We start from the raw sequence: 7422 nt of genomic DNA on the forward strand, positions 1-7422 counted from the left end.
AATAAAATGAAAATTAAATATTGATTGGCAATATGCTTAATCAAAGACTTTACAACCAATGCTAAATCATCATGCTAAATATACCATTTTTATATATAAAGGTTGGAAAAATAAAAAATGTCTTTTGCGTTATAAAATATATTCTATGAATACCATCTTTATTAGATTTTCACTGATTAGGACTTTTCTATTTTGCCAACCTGGTATGTTTAAAATAGTGTCTGAGTATAGTTTTAGTTTGCATTTGTTTTATTATGAGCTAGATTCAGCAGTTTTCCATATGTTAAGGTACTATTTACATTACTTTTTCTGTGAACTGTTAGTATACTTGTCTTTTCTTCAAACATAGATTATTTATTTAAAGATTATCTTCCCATATTAGAATTATATCATATATAAATACATTTTGCCAAATTTAAATTCTATAGCAAAAGCTATAGTTAAAATGGTAAAAAAGAAATGGCAATTTTATATGTGTTGGTAATGTATTTGGCATTACTTATATAATAGAATGTGTCTCAGTCTGTTTGAGTTATGCTAATAGAATACTATAAACTAGGTTGTTTACAAATAAGAGAAATGTATTTCTTGCCGTTCTGGAGGCTTGAAGTCTGAGCTCAGGGTGCAGGGTGATGGGTTCTGGTGGGAACTCTCTTCTGGGTTGCAGACTTCCAACTTCTTGTCGTATCCTCACATGACAGGAAACAAGGATCTCTTTCATTAGGGCATTAATCCTATTCACAAGGGCTCTGCTGTTGAGAGCTAATCACCTATAAAAGGCCCTACCTTCTAATATCATAACAACACGGGTAAAATTTCCACATATGGATTTGGAGAGGGACACAAACTTTCAGTATATAGCACTAGCCTGTCCTCAGACTACCTGCATTACCGTCACAGTGGGTTGCCTGTTAAATGTGCAGATTCCTAGGTCCCTTAGGTCTGGCTCAGGCCTTCTGACCTAGAAATTTACATTGCTGATAAATACTCAGTGTAATTTGTATGCATTTTAAGTTTGAGAACTACTGTAGTAGAAGGTATGAAATAAAGAAATCAGCAAATGTGGACATCAAAAGAAAGCCAGAATAGCAATACTTAGACAAACTAGATTTTAAATCAAAGACTATGACAAGAGATGAAGAAAGGCACTATATCATAATAAATTAGACCATCCAACAAGAAGATCTGACAATTATAAATATCCCCAACATGAAAGCACTCAAATATATAAAACTATTAATAACATACATAAAGGAACTCATCAATAGTAATACAATAATGGTAGGGGACTTTAACAGCCCACTAACATCAATGCACAGATCATCTAAGCAAATCAACAAGGAAACAATGGTTTTGAGTGACACACTGGGCAAGAAATCAGCAAATGTAATCTGGACTTTAACAAAACATTAAAAAAAATTTTTAAAGCTACTATAGAAATGGTTAAATCTCAAAGTTAACATCACACTTGTAAAGGAAAATCAGCAAACTTTATAATTCTAAATCAATTATATCTGTAGACTTTGAAGTTTTATATTTTAAATCAGCAACTCAGGATATTTTCTTTCAAAAAGTAGTATTATCATATCTCAGTTTATCAATATAGATGTTGGATTCAATTCCTTCTAATACATTAACTCTTTTAAATCTTTAGATGGTTTTTAGTAAATGATTGCCAGAGAATTCCAAGTGATATTCTAGTCATTAGATCAGAAAAAGGAGTTTGAGGGCCACCTGGCCAGCTCAGTTGGTAGAGCTTGAAACTCTTGATTGCAGGGCTGTGAGTTCGAGCCCCATGTTGGGTGTAGAGATTACTTAAAAATAAAATTTTTTAAAATAAGAAAAGAAAAAAAGAAAAAGAATTTTGTGATGATTTTTGGCTGGTAACTTATTCCAAGAGACTCTCTAGTAAAATTTTATAGACCACACACACACACACACACACACACACACACACACACATACAGGAGTATATAAACACATGCAGAATTATCTGCCATACCTTCACAAAGGTGAATTTGATTCCTGGTTTCTTGGATGAATGATGAAGGACTAGAAATTAATGTGAAAATACATAGTGAAAATATATATTAATTCTGGAGACACAGAAAAAGTTCAAATATTTTATTTTGCCCATATTTTAAATGGCATACCATTTAATAGGCTCTTTAAAAATGGAAGGAGCCTATTAAATTATACTCAGATCAACTTTGGCAATGGGATTTTAGTACAAGGATATACTGAGATAGAAGGTAGCCTAGGACATTAATTCTGAGTCATAGAGTGACTCCGGGAACTTCCAGGACTGGAAAGTATGGCATGGCAGGTCTCATGGAAAATTGGAATCATGCCTATATTCTCTTAGTTCACAAGGCATTTTTACTTTACAGAGGGAGAGAATGTGATTAAGCCCATATACCACCATTCAAAATTGAATGCCAAAATGGGTTATAATTTTAGTGCCACACCAACACACAGGAGGTCAGACTCCTTTGTGTTCAGTCGTTACAGAGATTCAAACATTTCTACAGGATGAATAGGCTGGTTTTACTCAAATCTGATATAACAACTGAGAGCAATTGGCTTAAGGAGGACATCATAAGTATAGTGGGTATTCAGCATTTCACGGATTCTTGGCTGAAATAGAAGAGACACTGAAATATTAATTATTTAAAATTTTCTTTCATATTTAAACTAAATGTATCTTAACTCTAAAAAACTACATGGACCCTTGATACAACTCTTTTTGGAAACTCATGTAGTTTATATCTATTGCTTGGCAGGATTAAAATCCTTGAAGATCTGAAATTGGTATATAGTCTCTTCAGTATTCAATTGCCATGCCTTGGACTACTGGTTTATAATTCCAGTTTGGTGACAGTAACACCTTAGATTTTTCATCATGGGCTCATTATGCCACATTAAACAAGTGCTAATTTCAAAAGTCATGAATAATCTTTTGAAACCTAAAATATTAACCAAAAATATCCTAATTTTTATTTAGTGCATTCTGTAAGTATGTGCTGATTTTGTTTGGAGAAGTGGTGTAGCAAACTGGAGTAACACTTAGACCAGGGGTCCGGGACTAGGACATGGTAGGACTCTTCCTACTCAGCCATGGAGAGTTAGGCAAATGGTTTAACCTCCTAGGCTTTTGTTTTGTATTCTATAAAATGTGGAAGATACATCACTATTCTTCTTCCTACATTCTTTATTATTATATATACTTCATCCCTATTAAAATAATGGTAAAAAAATGGTAAAATAATGGCAAAAATGGTAAAAATATCCATTTTTTGGTTCTAGCATTTAAGGTCTCATTTTCTTCAGTTAAAAATTTTTTTTAATATTTATTTTTTTTGAGAGAGAGAGAAAGGGAAAGAGAGACAGACAGACAGACAGACAGACAGACAGATAGAGCATGAATAGAGGAGGAGCAAAGAGAGAGAGGGAGACACAGAATCCAAAGCAGGCTCCAGACTCTGAGCTGTCAGCACAGAGCCTGATGTGGGGCTTGAACTCACAAACCATGAGATCATGACACTAGCTGAAGTCAGACACTTAACCTAACCAACTGAGCCACCCAGGCACCCCTCCTTTTTCTTCCATTTAACCTTAATAACAAAGGGCCCTAGTCACATTTGCAAAACAAACTAAATTGTATGTCCTGTAAATATTTGTCTGATGAAGACTGTGACATTGTGTATGGATTTCTGGCATTGCAAGAAATGTGATTCAACAATCAGCGCATGGGGAGCCTCATGAGCACCTGTCCAAACAGAATGGGGAGTTGGTGAGAGAGAGGAGTTGGAGTTATGAGGCATAGTAAAACTGGGACAAGTTATGGAAGGCTCTGAATGATGGATTTAGGAGTTTGAAGTTCATCTTACATGCAGTAGGGAGTCATCTTTAAAAAAATTTTTTTAATGTTCATTTATTTTGAGAGAGAGAGACAGAGCATGAGCAGAGAAAGAGGGAGACACAAAATCTAAAGCAGGCTCCAAGCTCTGAGCTGCCAGCACAGAGCCCAGCACAGGGCTCAAACCCACAAACCGTGAGATCATGACCTGATGATCTCACCAGGGAGTCATCTTATAATGGAGTGAAAGCTCTATCTTAGAAAGCTAATTTGACAGTTATGGGGACTAGTATGTAATGGGGAGGAATGAAGCTGACATACCAGTTTAGAATCTTCTGAAGTTTTCAAAGTGCAAGATAATGAGGGTCTAATCTACCATGTTGACAGTGGAAGAGGAGAAGGAGTTAAAATCTGGGAAAGAAGTCACAACAGGACATGTTCCTGATAGATATGATGGATGAAGTTGAGAGGAATACAAGATGTCTCCAGAATTTTAAGTTAAGGAAACTGGAAGAAGATCATTAACTGAAATAGAGAAGTTGGAAATGCTGCTATTGGAGGGAAGATCTTGAGCATTATTATAGGCAATTCAAAAGGCAAATGACTGTGAGAAAGATTTAGTGTAAATGGGAGCTGCTGATGTCTTCTAATTAGGGAAGAAAGCAAAGGTGTGAAGATTGACCAAAGGTGAAACAACAGAATAGTTATTTTATTTGGTTTGGCAGAAAAATATAGATGAAGGTTTTATCTGAATAATTTTGGTTCAGGTTATAATAAGATTACAGTTTTTTACCATATGAACTTGTATCTGCATAGAAGACCTGTCTTCTGAACTCCAGACTCAGAGATCCAGCTGATGTCTATGTGACATCAATCCTTGGGTACCTAAAATCTGTGTACAATTTATGTCCCAAACTGAACTCTTGGTCTCCTCCAAATTTGCTTTTCCCCATCTCAGTTACTGGCAATTCCATCATTTGATCAGGCCAAAAACATTAGAGTCAGTCTTGACTCCTTTCTGTCTCAAACTTCACATTCAACATACAACTCCTATGGCACTATTAGCTGCATATTCAAGATATACCCAGATTCTTATTCATCATCACTACCATGGTCCCAACTCCCATTATCTCTTATCTGGATTATTGCAATAGCATTCAAACTGATCCCCCACAGGCCATCCTCACAACAGCCAGATGTACTCTGGCAACATGTGCCAGATCATGTTACTCATCTGCTCAGCATTCTGCAATGACTCTCTGTCTCACTAAGAGTAAAAGCCAAAGTCCTTCTGATGACCTTCAGAACTCTGTAGTATCTGGCCTCCTGTTACTTCTCTGACCTCATCTCCTACAATTCTCTTGGCTTACTCTACTCTAGCCACCCTTATTTCCTGCTTTTTCTTTAATATGACAGCCATGTTCTAGCTTCAGGGCCTTTAGACTTACTTACATCGCTTATCCCCATGGCTCATTCTCTCATCTCTTTCAGATCTTTGCTCAATTATCTTCTCAGGGATTGCATGAATGAATGAATGAAGTGCTCAGGAGGCCTCAGATCACTAGTGCCACATGCCCATCTAACAGAAGTCAACACATAATTACCCTTCAACATTTATTGAGCACCTGTTATATATAAAACATGTGTATGATTGGCTGGTCTTAGTGAAGGGAAACGTTGAACTAATCTTGTAGCTTTAGAAAGTTCTTGAACATTTTTAGCACATACTGGAGCAAAGAGCTGACTTCATAGTCACTGAGAAAGCAGTATCTATTAACAATGAAATATCTTGTCAGAAAACCTAGGGCTTCTGCCTTCTAGGCAATCAGGATTTACAAGCATAATCCTTTAATCGAGGCAGTAATTAAATCACTGCACAATTAGAACACCTGATTTTAGTCCCAGTCTAACTCTTAGCTTTGTGGGTGACTAAATTATTTCTTCTCTTATTGGCTTAGTTCTTTATTCCTATGATAAAATGTCTAATCTCATCCATTGCCCAATTCAGGTTAAGGCAACAGGTATTACAACTGACACATATATGTATGCATTGTGAAGCTTGAGAATAAAAGTCTTTTTTAAATCTAAGAATTTCTAAATCAGAGCTATTTAAAACTAGTCCAGGTTGTGGTAGACTTTATATCTTTAGTGTTCTCATTTTTAATCCTATTTTCACTACCACCACTTCTGTGGAGAACTATTGTGGAACTCAGTTTATTTTTTTATTATTCTTTTAATGTTTGTTTATTTTTGAGAGATGGAGAGAGACAGAGTGCGAGCAGGGGAGATGCAGAGAGAGGAGACAGAATCTGAAGCAGGCTCCAGGCTGTGAGCTGTCAGCACAGAGCTTGAAGAGGGGCTCAACCCACAAGCCATGAGATCATAACCTAAGCTGAAGTTGGATGCTTAATCAACTGAGCCACCCAGGTGCCCCTCATAGCTTATTTTAGTTCACACCTGCTAGTTTTTGAGTCTACCCTGGCTCAAAACAAAGGAGAAATATGATCAGCCAGAGAGTTACCAACCTGAGATATTAACAAGTATAGCTCACCTCAGAAATATACTTGAGGGGATGAGGCTAAGTATTCAGGGAAGAGATGAAAATTATTAAAAATGGCTCAATTCAATCTATCAAGTATTTAGTAAGTGAAAAACACTGTGCTAGTCATTTTAGTAATGCCAAGATGAGCAAAATCGTCTTTGCCATCAAGGAATCAAGACTATGAGGTGAACTAAGAAGTAGTGCATAAATTATTCAAAGAGAAAAAACCTATTAATTAAGGACATTTTAATATGCCAAAGGCAGTCACAGATATTGACTCACATATATTAACAACCCTTCCAAAACTTCCAGGTAAGTTGAGGGAGAATCAGTAACTTGTTCAAGGTCATTCAAGCTAGAAAGTGTATATTGGTTTTTGTCCCCAACCCAGGTTCCAAAGCCGAGGCTCCTTTCAGGACATCATTACTAAGCGGGAGATCCAAAGCGGAGTGGAAGGAGAATAAGCTATACCTGGGCACTTCTAACTGTGGTGGAAGGAACAAAGAGATCAGAAAAGCTATTTGGGGCCTGGAAGGATAAACCGGAGATTGGGCGGGCCGGTGTGGGGAAGAGGGAGGGACTTTCAGCTAAAGAAGTAATGAGAGCTGCTGGTTGATCTCCCAGTTCTTCGACTGGAGGAGTCGACGTAGGTTGAAAAAATAACGTCCGGTGGGTTTTTTCCCTTGGGGCTTTTCATCGGTCATCGACTTCACCGTTAGACATGTAGTATTTTTATGACTTGAAAAATCTCAGTGTTTTAAAAAAGCGACCACTGAGTCCGTTGCACAGTGGGTGGAGATCCCTACAGCGTCCCAGGCACACCCCCCTCTCTCCCAGCTCCTTAGGCTGCCACCTGGGGAGGATTTGTCCCCGAGGGAGGGCGTTCACCCCAGCGGGGCTTTTGCTTGTGGGAGTCGAGGTTCGAGCCGGGACTCCCGCAAGGGCAGCCGCGGCCTTGGCTCGCAGGGCTGACGGGGGCGGGGCAGCGCGTGGGGCTGGGCCGCGGGCGCACCTGCCCGGC

General features: G+C 37.9%; 1 protein-coding gene across 1 annotated transcript in view; it reads left to right on the forward strand.

The window, feature by feature from the left end:
- The first annotated feature begins 7020 nt into the window (after positions 1 to 7020).
- The window catches only part of AKAP9 (A-kinase anchoring protein 9), a 150175-nt gene continuing 149773 nt past the window's right edge, over positions 7021 to 7422 (forward strand). The window contains exon 1 of the mRNA XM_029928795.1: positions 7021 to 7070. The gene's annotated coding sequence lies outside the window, so the exon portion shown is untranslated. The remainder of the gene's footprint in view (positions 7071 to 7422) is intronic.

This window comes from Suricata suricatta, chromosome 2, assembly GCF_006229205.1.
Source record: "Suricata suricatta isolate VVHF042 chromosome 2, meerkat_22Aug2017_6uvM2_HiC, whole genome shotgun sequence".
Lineage (NCBI taxonomy): Eukaryota > Metazoa > Chordata > Mammalia > Carnivora > Herpestidae > Suricata > Suricata suricatta.